Source organism: Coptis chinensis, chromosome 2 (genome assembly GCF_015680905.1).
Source record: "Coptis chinensis isolate HL-2020 chromosome 2, ASM1568090v1, whole genome shotgun sequence".
Lineage (NCBI taxonomy): Eukaryota > Viridiplantae > Streptophyta > Magnoliopsida > Ranunculales > Ranunculaceae > Coptis > Coptis chinensis.
This window is the reverse complement of record NC_141457.1, coordinates 46,889,569-46,907,749: the sequence shown is the minus strand read 5'-3', so window position 1 is coordinate 46,907,749 and position 18,181 is coordinate 46,889,569.

The window sequence follows — 18,181 nt, the reverse complement described above, 5'->3', positions numbered from 1 at the left end:
CTCTATAGTGGTAGGTTCTTCAGTTCTATTTCGCATCTAGTTCGATATCCGTGTAGGAGTATCGATGGGGTAACTATAGGCATAGTTACTTTATCAACCACTCTTCCGTAACGGAGAGTGGTGATGGCATTTAGCTCACCTACGGTTGTAGTTTCCGCATCTAGTATTACCGCTTACCTCAAAGGCCGTGTTTGCTCGCTCTAGGGTTGGGTATCGCTTGGCCTGAAAACACGCTTTGGTGGGCTTTCTCTTGGGCTAACTATTGGTTTAAATTATTAACGGATTGTAGAATGTGTTGGTTAGATTGAGCCATGGTTTTGAAAAGTTGTTGGCTCACTTGTATGAAGGTGTCAAGACGATCCAGTTTGTGGGTGCGCAGAGTCACGGGTGGTGGACCGAACTATCTCGCGTTGATTATTTATGGGCGGATTGTGATAGTTATTATTTACCGGAATGATACCTCTATTAGCATTATAATTATTATAACTACATTGACCTTGTGCTTGACCTTGTCGAGGTTGCGCTTGGTTGTTATAATTATTATAATTACCCCGATCCCCGCCTTTGTTGTGGCGAGCTTGGTTATAACTGTGCATTGGCCTAACATATTGATTATTGTACCCTGTAGGTGTGACTTGTTGGTTATTTCTCCAACCGAAGTTGAGATTTTGTCTCCAAGGGGCGTTAGGTTCACTATTAATGGAACAAGAATGTTCATAGGCTATAGGGCCGTTAAGTCGGGATGCTCGTGACTCCAAATGTAAACTACATGGATTTGAATTTACATTCATGACGTGGATAGACTTTTGTTGTACAGAAATGGCCTCTACCTTTTTTGTGAGGGATTTAATTAGAGTTTTAAGCTCAGGATCTGATTTAACCTCTAACATACCGGGTAGCCTTAATCATTGAAGAAGAACTAGCGGAGCGGAGTAATCGCCACTACCCCCACTATTATTATTACGCTTTAGTCCGATCTTCCAAAAATTTATATACCTCTCGAGGCTCCTTTACTTAGGAAACTACCCCATTCATTATGTCTAGGACTTCTTTATGGTGGTGTAGAAGTCCTTTGAAAAGGCACGAACTAACGTGTCTTTTGCTAGGTGATGGTGTGGACACTCTATAAGGAGATCGGTGAAAACGATTCCAAGCCTCCTCAAAATGATTCATGAGGATTCTCGTCGAAAAGAAGTGAATCTTGAGGGGGTTGAGATAAATACTATAAGAGCCCAAAACTGTAGTTTTAACCCCAGAATACCATACTATTAGACCAATTATGTGAGTAATAATTAAGAGTTAACACCGACATTGTTTTTATGCATTTCGTGCTTCAAAGTCCATTATGTGCGTAAATGTGCCACTTTAGCGAGATAAAGGAGAAAAGGTCGGTTACTAAGGAGTTCCGTGATTAAAGGCCAAGATTCAAGAAGATAAAGCCTTTCTAAAGCCCGGTCAAAAGCTGAAAATTCGACGCTGGCGTAAAACAAAGACACAAGTCACCGTAACTTCCGGGCGGCCGTATCTTTGGACTTAGACCTCGGAATGGGGCCTACCTTATGTCAAAACGACCGGCTCGGAAAGAGATTTCTAATGGTCCAAGCCTTGACCCAATCAGAGGAGCAAAAGTGTACAAAAAAAATCTATTGAAGCCAACTGCAACTGAAGAGGCCTTTCTGGACTGAAAGAATTGGGTTTTGGGCCTGATTCTCTAGCCCAAAACATGGCTCCAAGCCCATGCACGATTTTTGGATCTGAATGTATAAAAACCAAAGCTTCACTCTTTGTTAATGGTAGATAGTTAGACCTAGATTAGAATTAGATTAGTTAGCCTCCATTAATGAGTTTTAGAACTTAGGTTTAGAATTTCATTTTCTTGTTTTAGATTAATTTCTTGAATCATTGAATATCATTCATTAGATAAATAAAATAGTGATTATTCTTGTCATTTCGGTTTTTGTTATTTCAATCTATTAGATCTAGTTTTAATTCTTGTTGATTATCATTTCTTAGTTGTTAATTAGAATTTAATTATTGTTTAATTTAGATTAGTAAATTTCGAATCTTGATATTATGTTTAGTTTAGATTCATATGGAAATGATTGCAGAATGATTCTCGGCTAAACCTCCATTAGAGGGGGTTGAGAAGCCTTGATGAAAGCTTGATTCTGATTATCGTAGAGTCGTCGTAATTTCTATTCCACTCTAGAAACGATTAATTCGCCATGAGAATGGGTTTAATCGTTCACATGCTAGTTATGAATTGGTAGAAATGTCATGTGTAATTAGGGATTAGGAAGAACCAATTGTTCTCACAGAGCTCAATTCGGATTATGACGATTCGTCGTTAGTGAGTTAAGTTGAGTTAAGGTGGAATCAATCCCCCCTAATTCCTTATTATAGAATCAACGTAGTATTTCCGTAGTTGAATCAATTATAGTTTGTTTCTTGTGGGTAGTTGCATTGTAGTATAATTCACCCTTCGTAAAGCTCTCATTAGACTTAAGACTGATCAATTAGATTAGAAAACACTCCATGCTAGAGAACTAGGAGTGGAACGAATTTGTTACTCCACTCTATTTCGATAGAATTGAGAGTAGAAACTTTGATAAATATATACACGTAAATAGTTTTAGTTTACTTACGTTTTGAGTTCATTGTTCATTTCGTAGGTAAACTATTCAATTTTATGTTTATCAAATGGCGCTGCTGCCATCTTAGTTTCACTTTAGCATTGTTTTCATAGTATAATTAGTCATTTTTAAGTCCCATTTCACCCACCCACCCTTGTTTGATTTATACTGTGCTTGTTCGTTTTAGCATTGAAAAGTTCCGTGAAAAATTACACGGAGTCCGATCACGCTTCAAAGCGAAGCGACTTACCAAACGCTGGAACCTTGAGCCGACCGCCCCATACCGAAAGTGCGACCACGCTAAGTTACTAGAACATAGAGCGACCAGCCCCATACCGAAAGCGACCCACGCTTAAGTTATCGAACACGGAGCGAGACCAAGGCTTCAAAGCGAAGCACTCGCCTCTAAGCTGAAATTTGCCGGATTTCCACAGTTTGTTTCAATTTCGATTTTTCAAGTTTTTCAGTGTTTTAACTTGTTATATACACCTAACACGGTAAACAAGACGCTATTCATAAGCGAAGCAAGGACGAATCAGGTATTCCTTTCTTCCACACCTCGCGATCTCCGCCAGAGGTTTCTACTAGTATATCGTAATTGTTTGGAGTGTTGCATGTTTAGTTAAGTTCGAAGTTAGTCTTGCATGAGATTAAGGTCCGGTCAAGAAAAACAACTAACGAATTACATGGCAATGTCAACAAACAAGTCTATCTAGTTTCCCACCCACTACACCTCTAGCTACTATTTCACACACACCACCGATATTATGGATGAAGAAAGAGAGACTCCTCTCTCGACTTTTATAAAGCCTCGAGCGATAGCCCTAAATCTTGCATCGTTCTAGCGGACCGATGGGGGGATTTCCGATCCCCAAAAATATATTTAATTTGTTACCCATTTTTCATGGTTTAGACCATGAAAAACCTTATCGAAGATACGCGTAGGATTGAACAAATCCTTATAACATTCCACCATCCTACGATTGGTGCGGAACAAAATTAAATTGAGGGTATTCCCTTTCACCTTAGCCGATAAGGCGCCTTGGTTAACTGCCCAAGCCTAATTCTATGGACTCGTGGGCCAAACTTGTTCAAATTTGTTTATGGAACATTTTACCCACCCCTAAAGACGGATGAAATGCTTTCCAAGATTCACTTCTTTCGACGTAATCCTCATGAATCATTTTCGAGGCTTGGAATCGTTCACCGATCTCCTTATAGAGTGTCCACACCATCACCTAGCAAAAGACATGTTAGTTCGCGGCCTTTTCAAAGGACTTGTACACCACCATATAGAAGTCCTAGACATAATGAATGGGGTAGTTTCCTAAGTAAAGGAGCCTCCGAGGCATATAAATTTTGGAAGATCGACTAAGCGTAATAATAATCGGGGTAGTGACGATTATTACCCGCCCCGCTAGTTCATTTTCAATAGTTAAGGCTACCAAGATGTTTGAGGTTAAATCAGATCCCGAGCTTAAAACTCTAATTGAATCCCTCACAAAAGGTAGAGGCCATTTCACAACAACAAAAGCTATCCCCGCATGAATGTAAATTCAAATCCATGTAGTTTCGGGTGAGTCCCGAGCATCCCCGACTCCCATCGGCCCTATAGCCTATGAACATTCTTGTTCCATTAATAGTGAACCTAACGCCCTTGGAGACAAAATCCCAACTTCGGGTTGGAGAAATAACCAACAAGTCACACCTACAGGTACAATAATCAATATGTTAGGCCAATGCACGCTTATAACCAAGCTCCACCACAACAAGGGCGGATCGGGTAATTATAATAATTATAACAACCAAAGCAACCCTCGACAAGGTCAAGCACAAGGTCAATGTAGTTATAATAATTATAATGCTAATAGAGGTATCGTTCCGTAAATAATAACTATCACAATCCGCCCATAAATAATCAACGCTTGAGATAGTTCCAAACACACCACCCGTGACTATCGCACCCACACAACCGGATCGCCTTGACACCTTCATACAAGTGAGCCAACAACTTTTCCAAACCATGGCTCAATATAACCAACACATTCTATAATCCGTTAATAATTTAAACCAACAGTTAGCCCAAGAGAAAGCCCAACCAAAAGGCGTGTTTCCAGGCCAAGCGATACCCAACCCTAGAACAGCAAACACAGCCTTTGAGGTAAACGGTAATACTAGTACGAAAACTACAACCGTAGGTGAGCTAAATTCCATCACCACTCTCCGTTCTGGAAGAGTGGTTGATAACAAAGTAACTATGCCTATAGTTACCCCATCAAGATTCTCCACACCGATATCGAACTAGATACCGAAATAGAAAGTGAAGAACCTACCACTGTAGAGATACCAGTTAAACCATAACCTAAGAAACAGAAAGCCAAGGTTACACATCAAGTCGAGCGATACGCTAAATATAGAGCGAAACCACCGTTCCCTCATAAATTAGCCATGCTAACCAGGGATACTAACTTTGAGGAGATTAGGAACGTTTTCAAAAATCTAACGATAAACCTTCCTTTTCTCGAAGCTATAAAAAAGCTACCTAACCACGCTAAGTTTCTTAAGGAGTTGTGCACTACTAGGCGTAAGACCAACATACCTAAAGACGCCTTTCTAACTGAACAGTTCCCAACTTTATCCGAAAATAATGGAATTGTTAAGTACAAGGACCCTGGTTGTCCTACTGTACAATGCACCTTAGGAGATTCTCACACGACGACCGCGCTACTAGACCTGGGGGCTAGTGTTAACTTACTCCCGTTTTATTTGTATAAACAAATAGGTCTAGAGGAGATGCAACCTACTAAAATGACATTGCAATTAGCTGATCGGTCTATTAAGTATCCTAAGGGTGTGGTTGAAAACGTCTTTGTTAAAGTCCAATATTTTTACTACCCAAATTGACTTCGTTATCCTCGACCGCGAAGTCACTAACGACTCTGTACCTATCATTTTAAAGGCCCCTTCTTGGCACGCCAACGCTAGCCATAAACCGCCAAGATGGTTCGATGTCCTTGTCCTTTGGCCATCTTTTCTCATAAGGTAAAATGTTTTCAAAATGAGGACACAAGATCCGATTCATCTACAAATGGCGAGGTTAGCATGATCGAGAGCTTAGCTCAAGATTACTTCAAAAACATGTTTCCGGAGAAACAGATTAACAAATTCCTTTCCTTCGAAATTCGACTTTAACAATGACTCCTGGTAGTAGACTAAATCGAAGAAGAATTCCCTGCAACTCTTTTGCACCGCTTTACCACTTCACGAGTCCCCTTGCCAACAACCATTCATCCCTTGATGCTATGACGGAAGATGAATTTTTCAATCTCTATCCCAGTGATCCTTTTGACCCACCTATTGAGGAATGTCTTGCATATATCAAGATTTCTCGATGATATGGACTTGAGGGCTCTAGTGAGAATCATTCACCTTCCATCACCAATATTCCCCACCCTCCACCTTTTCAAAGGAACCTCGAGTTTGCACTCGATCCTTTAGTTTCTCCCCGTGCTTCATGATTTTTAAATCCACCTAGTAAACAAATACTTCCCAAGGATAAACCGCTTGACACCTTCATTTTCAGTCTTGAGACAGGTCCCTAACTACACCATGAATGAGTTTTTGTGCTAAACCCACATCCTCATTTTTTCCATGCTTTTTCTAAAACTTATCCCAATCCACCATATCTTCCACAACCATTCACTTTTCCACACTTATTCACTAGGACACCTTCTCGTTCAAAGATGAAACATAAGGTGCATGCTCGGTTATGTTATCGGTCTATCCGACTTCGCTTTCATTCCATTAGGGCGTCAGGCCAGAGGAAATCTTGGTGCTTGATTGTGTTTGGATATGTTTTCTGTGATATTTATTTATGGAACGATCCACAACTATTTCGGTTGTTGATATATGATAAACTGCATATTCATACATATATTTAGATAAAGTCTCGAGTATCTGACTATAAACGACTCAATTTTTGTGTTTGGTGCATTTCCTTTCATTTCCATATATTGGTGAATACACCATTCAGGTAACCGGGCCCTCCCTATGGAGTGTGTGGTTGTAAGTACCGGATCCTAAGTCCACGGTTCACATAATTCACGCTTCCACTCTTGCATGTTTTCTTGGTTTTGAGTCATGTTTCTCTATGGTGTGAATTATGTCTTTACTGCTTATTGTTTTCCTTTTATATTAAACCTAATTCATAAAAAGTAAAAAATTTTAAAGCTATAAAAATAGTAATCTAGCAAGTCTCGAATCGACCTTAAAAGACCCGTTTTTAAAACAAATTTTTTTACAAACCTGTTTTCAAAAATTTGTTTGGGGGGGTGTTGGTTTTTTCCATTCTTGATCACTCAAATTCCTATTCTTACCCCCACCTCGCCCCTTGTCAAAAAAAAAAAAACCCGAGGCGACTCTGCTCGACTTCCGTAGACCAGAAAAATTTCCAGCTTTTCTGGGTTGTTCCCGGTCATTTGCAGCTGTTTCAGGCGTAGTTTCGAGATGACATCTCCTACAATAATACCGAACAACAGTTTTTCAAAGATTTGTTCCCAAGCACTACTTATGGTGCTTGGACTCGCGAGGTGATCACACACGTAGGCTGGGAACCGCTTATGGTTCTTGCTAGCATTTGTTCTTGGACTTGCCATGCCCGTTGAAATACAAGACCCATGGTGCTATTGGGTAGATAATATGCATGTCCAGGAGATAAGGTAAGTTTTTAATTCCATTTAGTGTCTGCTTATGTCCCAAGTAATTTAAGTCTGTTAACCCCATAATGGGTGGAACTCTTATAGAGTTGCGTCAGTTTTTATATTAGTATGTTTTAACCTTGTTTTGCAGATGTTCCAGAATTTCACGTGTTTCCATAGTACTTTTCTACCTTCTTTATTTAAATGCTTTGAGGACAAAGTATGCTTCTTGTTTGGGGGTGGGCATAGAAACACGTGTAATTAAGGCATCTGTTAGGATATAGATATGTATAATATGCACTTGTTTTTTAGTTAAAATTTCATAAATTCAAAAATATAAATAAATAAGTTATGCTATACACTTAGGAATATTGGTATTGTTTTCTTTCTATGCTCTTAACAATCTAGAAGTCTCAATGAGCTTTTGCATCGTAATAATTGTTAGAAACTTAGGTTAATATGTAGGTAATAATCTTTGTATCTATCTATAAATATATTACATGAGTATCTATGATTGTTAGCAGGAAGTTTCTGAAAGCTAGGCTAGAGTACTTATTCTACAAATCCTGTGAGAATATAGCCTAAAGCCTTATATGAGCGAAACATTTGAGAAATGACACAAGGGAGAAGTAAATCCGGATAGAGAAATCACACGTCTACTTGCTTGATCACTATGTCATATCCTAAGTGAGAATTTAGGCCCTCTTTGGATCGATATAGCCAGAAATTCAAACCTATGAATTATTTTCCGCTAGTCGCCCCTCTGAGCCTTTCTTTAGCATTTCATAAATCACAAATCCTTTACCCTGTTACAAAAACAAAACAAAATAAAAAAAAAAAAAAAAATCAACCTACCCAATTTAGAATAAGTCTGATAATAGAATGAGGAAGAAAGAAGAAGAGAAAAACCTATGTAAACAAAAATTAGTTAGTTGCTTCAGAAATAAAGAAAAGAAGTTTCCATCCAAAGAAAAGAAAAATAAAAATAGAAATAAAATAAAAACTCTAAAAAATAGAATAAAAGGAGTCAAAAGCCAAAGAAAAAAAAATATGGCTAAGGATGGAAACAAAGTGTAGAAGCAAAAGTAAATAACAAGGTTTTCTCTAGTTACATAATATGAAGACTCTTTTATCTCAGACTTGTCCATTTTGAATATCCATTTTCTTCCTTCTTAAACCATCTCCTAATCCCCGAAACACTTAATAAAGACCTCTAGCTCAATTAGGAATAGGTTAGTGTGATAGTAAGTGGCAGATGTGTTTGATCGACTCCGGCTTCCTTGTGTGTCATTGAGATTGTAAGGTAAAGTGTGCCCATCAAGCAAGACTAGAGTAAATAAACTTGAGTGGAAAAATCAGAGTGTTGTATCTCGACTATTATTGTGAGAACCTACTTAAGGACGCTATTCCCAGTTTCAGAAACGGGCCTGATATTGCATTTCATAGTAGTACTCATTGTATATATGTTTATTGTAGATGATTGATTATTATGCATATATTAGCTTAGGTTTTTGACTTGGTTATTCTTGTTCATAGCTAGTGAGAGGAATAGTTAATTTAGAGTATGGATAAGGAAACAATAGTTTTATTTCTTAGTCGTTGTAGTATAGATGAAGTTTGTGAGTACCTTCACTGGAAAACCCTCACGAGGCTATAACTCGTCCACTAGGGAATTCCTAGTGGTTTAAGGCCTTGTTACATATGGTCAATGCAATCGCACTCAGCGAAACGAGAGTAGTTAGAACTCCATTTTTGGTCACTTATTCTAATTTCTCATCTTTGCTTGAGGACAAGCAAAATGCTGTTTGGGGGTGGTTTGATAAGAACCCAAAACTGTAGTTTTAACCCTGTAACAGTCATACTTTTAGACCAATTATGTGAGTAATAATTAAGAGTTAACACTGATTACGTGTTTTTATGCATTTCAGGCTTCAAAGTCCATTATGTGCAGAAATGTGCCACTTTAGAGAGATAAAGGAACAAAGGTCAGTTACTAAGGAGTTCTGTGACTAAAGGCCAAGATTCAAGAAGACAAAGCCTTTCTAAAGCCCGGTCAAAAGCTGAAAAGTCGACGCTGGGCGTAAACAAAGACACAAGTCGTGAGAACTTCCGAAGGCCGTATCTTTGGACTTAGACCTCGGAATGGGGGCTACCTTATGTCAAAACGACCGGCTCGGAAAGAGCTTTCCAATGGTCCAAGCCTTTACCCAATCAGAGGAGAAGAAGTGGACGAAAAGTCTGTTGAAGCCAACTGCAGTTGAAGAGGCCTTTTTGGACTGAAAGAATTGAGTTTTGGGCCTGATTCTCTGGCCCAAAACATGGCTCCAAGCCCATGCACGATTTTTGGATCTGAAAGTATAAAAACAAAAGCTTAGCTCTTGGTTAATGGTAGATAGCTAGACCTAGATTAGAATTAGATTAGTTAGCCTCCATTAATGAGTTTTAGAACTTAGTTTTAGAATTTCATTTTCTTGTTTTAGGTTAATTTCTTGAATCATTGAATATCATTCATTAGATAAATAAAATAGTAATTATTCTTGTCATTTCGGTTTTTGTTATTTCAATATATTAGATCTAGTTTTAATTCTTGTTGATTATCATTTCTTAGTTGTTAATTAGATTTTAATTATTGTTTAATTTAGATTAGTAAATTTCAAATCTTGATATTATGTTTAGTTTAGATTCATATGGAAATGATTGTGGAATGATTCTCGGCTAAACCTCCATTAGAGGGGGTTGAGAAGCCTTGATGAAAGCTTGATTCCGATTATCGTAGAGTCGTCGTAATTTCTATTCCACTCTAGAAACGATTAATTTGCCATGAGAATGGGTTTAATCGTTCACATGCTAGTTATGAATTGGTAGAAATGTCATGTGTAATTAGGGATTAGGAAGAACTAATTGTTCTCAGAAAGCAATTCAATTCGATTACGACGATTAAATCGTTAGTGAGTTAAGTTGAGTTAAGGTGGAATCAATCCCCCCTAATTCCTTATTATAGAATCAACATAGTATTTCCGTAGTTGAATCAATTATAGTTTGTATCTTGTGGGTAGTTGCATCGTAGTATAATTCCCCCCTCGTAAAACTCTCATTAGACTTAAGACCGACAAATTAGACTATAAAACATTCCATGCTAGAGAACTAGGAGTGTAACAAATTTGTTACTCCACTTTATTTCGATAGAATTGAGAGTAGAAACTTTGATAAACATAGGCTCATAAGAAAGTTTTAGTTTACTTACGTTTTGAGTTCATCGTTCATTTCGTAGGTAAACTATTCATTTGAAATGTTATATCACATGGTGAGGTATTTATGTTCATGATAGGATGTGGAGTTTAGTATTTTTGTTTGGTTGATAGGGCATCTATCTTTCTTGTAAGGGTTTTGATTAAAGTTTTGATTTCTAGATCGGATTTCACCTAAAAAATACCACTAGCCTTAGATGTACTGGGTTGGGCTGTTCTAGAATTGTTTATATTGCTCTAATGGGTACTCTTTTCAGCTTGGTTTTCAAGAAATGTTAAAGCTTCGGTGGCACCTCTATCTAAAAAATTACCATTACTCATGTTGTCGAGGGTTACTTTGTGTTCTTAGAGAAGCCTTTTGAAGAAACATTGGACAAAAGTGGATTTTTCTAGTTTATGGTGAGGACATGAATGGAGTAGGTAAGAGAATCTATCCCATGCTTCGAAAAATGTCTTACTCAGACTCTGTCTAAAGAACTGTATCTTACTTCTTATCTTTTCTATTTTCTTCGGTGAAAAATACTTCTTCATGAAGGAGAACACAACCTTTTCCCATGTATCGAAGGAATCGGGCTTCTGAGAAAGAAGCCAAGCGTGACTCTGATAAGCTAGAGTGAAAGGAAACACTCGTAGCTTCACTTAATAGTCAGTAACGCCCGGATGGTGGAAATTATTGCATACTTCATGTATTCAGCGTAGATGTTTGTATAGTAACTCGTGTTCAAATCCGTAACATATGGGTAGAAGATTGAACACATTTGGTGGAATGCGAAAATCGCTCGTGAGCGGTGTGAGTCGTATACAAGATGGAGGTCCATCTTGCAATGGTGTGTAGAAGTTGGAGAGAGGCTTTTCATCTTGCATGACTTTATCCACCATCTTAGTAGGTAGAGAACAAGAAATTAGAGATTATCTAGGACGACGTGCTCTACTACGTGAGTAAGTTTTATTCTCGCTAAACCTTGTAGTGCTTGAACGTAGTATCATTCACTTTTAGCAAGATAGCAAAACTATCCTAACATTCGCAACTATGCAGTGTATGCTCAAGCAATCGAAATTCGTTTTTGCAAGTTTAGGGTTTTGAAAATCTTTGTTGGGTTTATAAATTACTATTCTAAGAAACAATTGGGCACGAGACTAGGATGGATCTACTATACGGCTCAGAAGAGTAAGCAATCACTTCACTAAGTGGTGTGTTACCAAGAATCTCACTCATGATGAATATGGGAGAGGGGAGTGAGGAAGGTAGTTGATCTACCAGAATTTGGTAACTGATTACTTTAAATCTTCGTGACTATATTTTTGTCATTTTCTAGAGGAGCGTGACTACTTTAGGCTTTGGTTGACTGATTTTAATTTGTTTGTTTGGTCTAGTGCTTCAAGAATCAAGCAACATCCGATTTATCTACATTGGGGAATGACTTCCCAATGGTTGTTATGTGGCTCGGGTTCAGCCTTATGCGTGAATTGAAATTGTAGTGCGAAAATTAAACTTCAAACAATCACATAAGCATGCTTGAACACACGAGGTATCCTCTTACATGGGCTTCGAAGAGGTTTATAATTTACCTCTTAAGCCATGCTTACACGCTGCTTGAGGATAAGACAACATTTGTTGGCGCGTGATATGAGAATTAGGCCCAACCGTTCGAGCGTTCCCTATTTTAGGTTACAAAAAAAAGGTATATTTAAAAAATGCCCACAATCCGAGGTTTTAATAATTAAACAACTTTGACTTCAAGGGCCCAAAACAAAAAAGTAAACTAATACTAATACTAAGACTAATAAATTACCTAGTTTAGCTAGATTATCTAGATTAACTAGAGCTAATCGTAATTAGAGTGTTTATTATCAAGTTGATTCAAAGTGCACGAGCGTATGATTCATGGCTTGCCTCGCACACTTGAACTTCCCAAGGCAATGAAAACTCTAACTCTTGGAAAGTTCACAACTTCAACCAAGTGCTCAACTCATGCTAATCTACATAACTAACAAAAATCTTATTTTTATGATTTTTTTCGTTTTTTTTTTCTTTTCTTTTTATCTTTATCTATTACAACAAAGTCAACTGATTTATTCTACTCTATTACAAAATCTGAATCTCTAGTTACAACTACACATAAAAAATGAACGAACTGTGAAAAAAATGAAAGTCGAGTGTCCTGAGGTGCTTGGGTGGTTGCGTGACGACGGTCGTGCGGGCAGTTGCCCGATCGGTTTCGGCCAAGTTCAATCGGCTTCTAGCAGCAGCTTCAGCTCCTCTCCAACAGTTGAACCTCGAACCTAGATTTGAAATAAAACAGATCAGTATTGAAAAATAACGAAATATATCAACGAAAAAAAAAAAACAACAAGAAATGGAAGGGATGGAATGGTGCTTCCCTCCTTAGAGCTCAACCAAGAATCCATGTTTTTTCAATTCATGACGACGATGCCATTTGAAGTAGTTAGTGTGTGTATTTCAAAGATTATTTGATTGAGGTTCATCATAAATTGTTTAGAACTTGGATTGAATGGGAGTTGTGAAGGATAAAATGTAGTACTCTTAGCTTTTAGGACTTGTTTTTGTTGACTAAACTTGTATTGAAAGAAAACTCAAAGAAAACAAATTGATTGAAGATTGAAAACTTGTAGTGAATATGTAAACATAAACTTGAAATGAAAATCTTTGATTGAAGAACAAAAACATAAATTTGAAATGAAAAAAAGATTGAATTGAATAACAAAAAGTAAAGACAAGACTTGAATGTAAATGATGATAAGCACCCAAAAGTGTAATATTAAACCCCATAGAGACATATCAATTTGGTTAATTATGTGCTTAATAATCATGAAATAATTATATTTTTGGACTTTTGTAGGTTTTCGCAGTTAATGTGAAAATAATGGTTAAACCTGCATTAAAACACGGGAATAGTGTATGTATATATCTGAAGTCTTCCTATTCAGCCCATGTAAAGTTCAACAAAGCCAGACTAAAGCCCAGGGACTCAAACAGGACATTATCAAGTCAGAACGGGATTACGTGCAGAAAAGTATCAAACTTTCGAAGCTCATATCTCTTCGGCGAGTAAGCTGCCCAGATGATCAGTACGAAAAGCTCTACCTCAGGCCAGATTTTGTAGAAATCGACTTGCGGACCCACCAATGGACACAACATATGGACCCACTCTGTAGGCCCACAAGAAGAGATGAGTCATCAATCATGGAGCAAGTCAAGACAAAAGTGCCAAATTATTGGCACAAATTGACACCTTGCATATATTAATTACCTTGACTAGACTTTTTATGCCAAAATAGTGCTAATTTTGGCATGATTAGATTTGAAGATAAGATGGTAATAAATGTCAGTAATTGGTGGGAGGTGGTTTCACGTGGTAAATGAGAGAATGCTCTCATATGTATTGAATTTGGAATTGGGAGGATTCATTCCCATTCATGCATGTTTCATTTTCTAGCTAAGCTTTAAGTTTTCTTGTAATAGTGTTAATGGAGTAACCTTTGTTCATCAAATAAAAGTTTTTGTCCTTCAAGTAAATATCAGGTCTTTCTTTCTTCTTCTTCTATTTTTATCTTAACTTAGCATAGCCCATTTGCATAATCATTTACTCCCATGATCATGAGCTAAAACCCTCCAAGGTGGAGGGTTAATGATGCTCATGTGAGGATCAAGCTACGTATTCTTAGATTCTAGAATCACGACTTAGGAACTTATGACTCATTTGACATCCTACCCCAAAATGGTAGTGTCTAGCCAAATTCAAAGCCTAGAGCTCGAGATGAACTCGCATGTGCGACCCATGTGACACTGGGGCTAGTCGCGTGCATGAGCCCTTGGTGATTTCAGACTCCTCTATTTGACAGGTTGATGTAGGATAAAACCAGGAGTTGAGATGGTATTTCAGAGATGAAATATCAGTTCAACTCCTCATGCTAGTAAGATGGACTCAGAGATTAGTACATCTTGCTAGGGATCGATATTCAAGTCAATTTTCTTGTCTATGAACCAAAAACGGATTAGAGATGGTAGTGATGATTTTTCTAAAAAATATGTAGTTAGACTTTGCATGAGTAGGATTAATCCTCTATCTTTCTCTCTTTCTTTAGTTTTCAAATAAAGTTTTATCAATTACCTTAACTTGCATATTAAGTTATCTTAGGAAGTTAAAATAAAAAGATCAACACCCTACTCACATAGTTCTCTAAGGTGCTAAAATTTCAGTTGTAACATCATCCTAGTATTAAGGTTGGAACGATAACCCTTGCTCTAACCATACACACGAAAATACATGAGTAAGGAAATCTTGAATATTGGTACGTTAATGGGTGTGAAACTTTCATACATATAAAACCATCAAAGTGCTAACATCAAATGGCGCCACTGCCATCCTAAAGATGAAAGGACCATACGTTACAAGCCAGAATAGCTCCAAGGGGAACCCCTCCTCCCCCCCACACACCCCCCTTTTACCTTTCCATTTGTCTTGTCTTTTTTTTGTTTTCGTTCTTCACGTTTTCGCTAATTATCCGTCTCCTGTAATTTTTTTGCGCTCACAGGTACCACAAACTCATACCTGGAACAGAATGTACACCAATATCTAAGGCTACTGTTCAAATTTTAGATGATTGTAGATTTGTTGGATCGTGTGTGCTAGCTAATAAATTGCCCACGCGAGTCATACGACTTGCGCGCGCCTATATTTCATTCACATGCGCTGGATTTATGTTCTAGATTCCAATCAATTTTTAACAACATAACCTCCTGTTCTGTAGCACTCTAGTGTTGTTCTGAGTTCTTTGCAGCTGTATTGGATTCTTCCAGTACCTTCAAGAGTTCGACACGTTCACGTGTGTGAAACGACGGTTTCGGTTCTAAGGCGGAGTTGCGAGACACTTACAGGTTCTAATTTTTAATATAATATTTGGATAATTCATCTGTGTTTTATCTAGTATGTATAGTATAGCATGATATGGATTATTAATTGCATGTTAGGATAGATATATGGATGAATGCCGTATATACGCATGTTCATGTATATATACGTATGACTAGAATTTGTTTGCATGTTTAGTATATATATACGTATCAGTGGACGTTGTTGCACGATTAGTAGCTATCTACATATGAGTGAACTGTCTTGTTCAATAATTTGATTTTGTCACGAAAGAGGAGAACATTCAAACGATGGTTAAAATCTGAGTTGGGTAAGTTGTTTCTAAGCCTTTTCGGGGTGCAGTGAAGCTTTAGTATTGGTGGAATTATACTTCAAAAGTATTTAGAAGTTGAGGTTCATCCTAAATTGTTTAGAGTTTGAGTGAGGGAGATAGAAAAAGAAAGGTAAACTCTTGAATCTTAAAATGGTTATAAGCTAATGAATTTGAAAGCTTTGATTTTAGATTAAAATGACTTGAAAACATGAAATGAAGATTGATTAAAACATTGAAATGAAGATTGATTAAAACATTGAAATAAAACAAGCAAATAAGATGAAGATTGAAACAAAGAACAAGTAACAAGTTGATTGAAATAAAAGAAATGAAATAACAAGAAATTAAAAACAAGACAAGAAAATAAACAAACCAAATGGTTTGGATCCTAAGATAATGGATGAGTTCTCTCTCCTTTGCTTTTTGTTTATATACCCCTACTTTTGCCATTTACAGATTTGCCCCCATCCATTCTAAACAAGACACCTCACCCCTTTCACTTTTACTTTTGCTTTTGCTTTATGGGTGCTTTCTTGATTTAGGTAGGTTTAGGGATAAGTCGTCATAATTTGAAATAAGGGCCTCCATCTTTGGTCTTCTGATTTGAGTCCTTTGACTATTGACTTTGACCGATTGACTTGACTTTTTTAACACTTTTCCATAGCAGCTACTAGTCTTCAAAATAAGTGTGATTAATGCTCCTTTTGGTGCTAGGACGCAACTTTTATGATAAGTGGTCTGAAATACTCCTTAACCTGAGAAAGGCAGTAAAAGCTATGAGTTGTCTTTTCGTTAAGCGTAAGAGGGGACTGTAATGCAGCAATATACAGGTAATAAAACGCACATTTGGGAGCTGATCACCAAGCAAGGATGAGAGAAAAAACTAAGATCACAAATGAGTGATTTATTATACGTTATACTAATCTCATTTTGCAGAGTGGGATTGCATTGACCATATGCAACAAGGCCTTAAGCCACTAGGAATTTCGTAGTAGACGAGCTTTAAGCCTCATGAGAGTTTTCCAGTGAAGGTACTCACAAACTTCTTCTATTTTGTACAAAGGGTCTTGTTTCCTTATTTATTTTTAGAAGTTCATACATCTTATTAGCGGTAAATAAGGACAAACTCCTTTGAACTCAGAAGAACATATGTATAGTAATTTAAGCATCTAAAGATAATTATACAAAACATAAGCAATGAAATGCAAAAGTGATAAAAGTAAAAAACAAGCTTTTACTCCTACTTACGCTAATTAACTAGGCAGAACTAAAAACTATTCTTAGTCTATTGTTATCAAAGTTCTACTCTCGATTATCATGCAATAACTTGAGTAAGAATTCGTTCCACTCCTAGTTGCTTAGAATGTAACAATTTCACTAATTTAGACAATTTAACAATATGATGAGAGTAATAATTCTAATAGAACTAATATGGTGAGAACAAATATCAAAGATATCCTAAATTAAACTATGACAATTTAATATTAAGATGTGGATATAAAGAAGGAATTAGAGAGATTTGATATCCACCTTGATTAATCCCTAACATGCTAGTATAGATTTTTATTGCAACCCTAATTTTTATGTTTCCACACAAGGTTAAACATAAAGGTTAGGTCTTTTTATCCCTAATTATTCATGGCATCTCTAACCAACTAATAATTAGCATGACAGGAAGTTGAAACCCATTCTCATGGTGAATGAACTACCCTCTAGAATTGAAGCTCTTAAATACAACTAATCTATATTAACACATCAAGTCTAATGGAGGTTTAGCTATGGTTCATTAGACTATCATGGAATAAATTATAAGAAGAAGAAGACATGATTTAAAGGAATACTTGTATTGAAAATTGACTTTTATTATATTAATGGTGGCTAGGCTAATAAAACATAAAACTAGGTTTAGACTAAATTAAATAACTAATGGGAGAGAGAGATTAATTAATAAACTAAGGGGTGAGATATTGAGAGTTTTGCCTTAGTCTTCTTTATATAGGAGAGGGCTACGTTTACAATTTCGTGCATGGGATTTGGAGCTATGTTTTGGGCCATTAAATCAAGCCCAAAACCTAATTACTTAAGTCCAAAAAGGGTTTTTCTGTTGGAAATTACTGCAACAATATTTTCGTCCACTTTTTGTCCTTTGATTGGATCAAGGCCTAAACCATTAGAAAGCACTTTCTGAGATGGTCATTTTGACATATAATAGGCTCAATTCTGAGGGCTGGGTCTAAAGATACAGCCTGCGAAAGTTCTGTTGACTTTTATGCTCTATTTCTACTCGCGTTGACTTTGACTTTTCAGCTTTACCAGGGCTTTAAAAAGGCTTTTTCTCCTTGAAACTTGGGCTTTAACTGTAGAACTTCTTAGCAACCAACCTTTACTCCTTTCT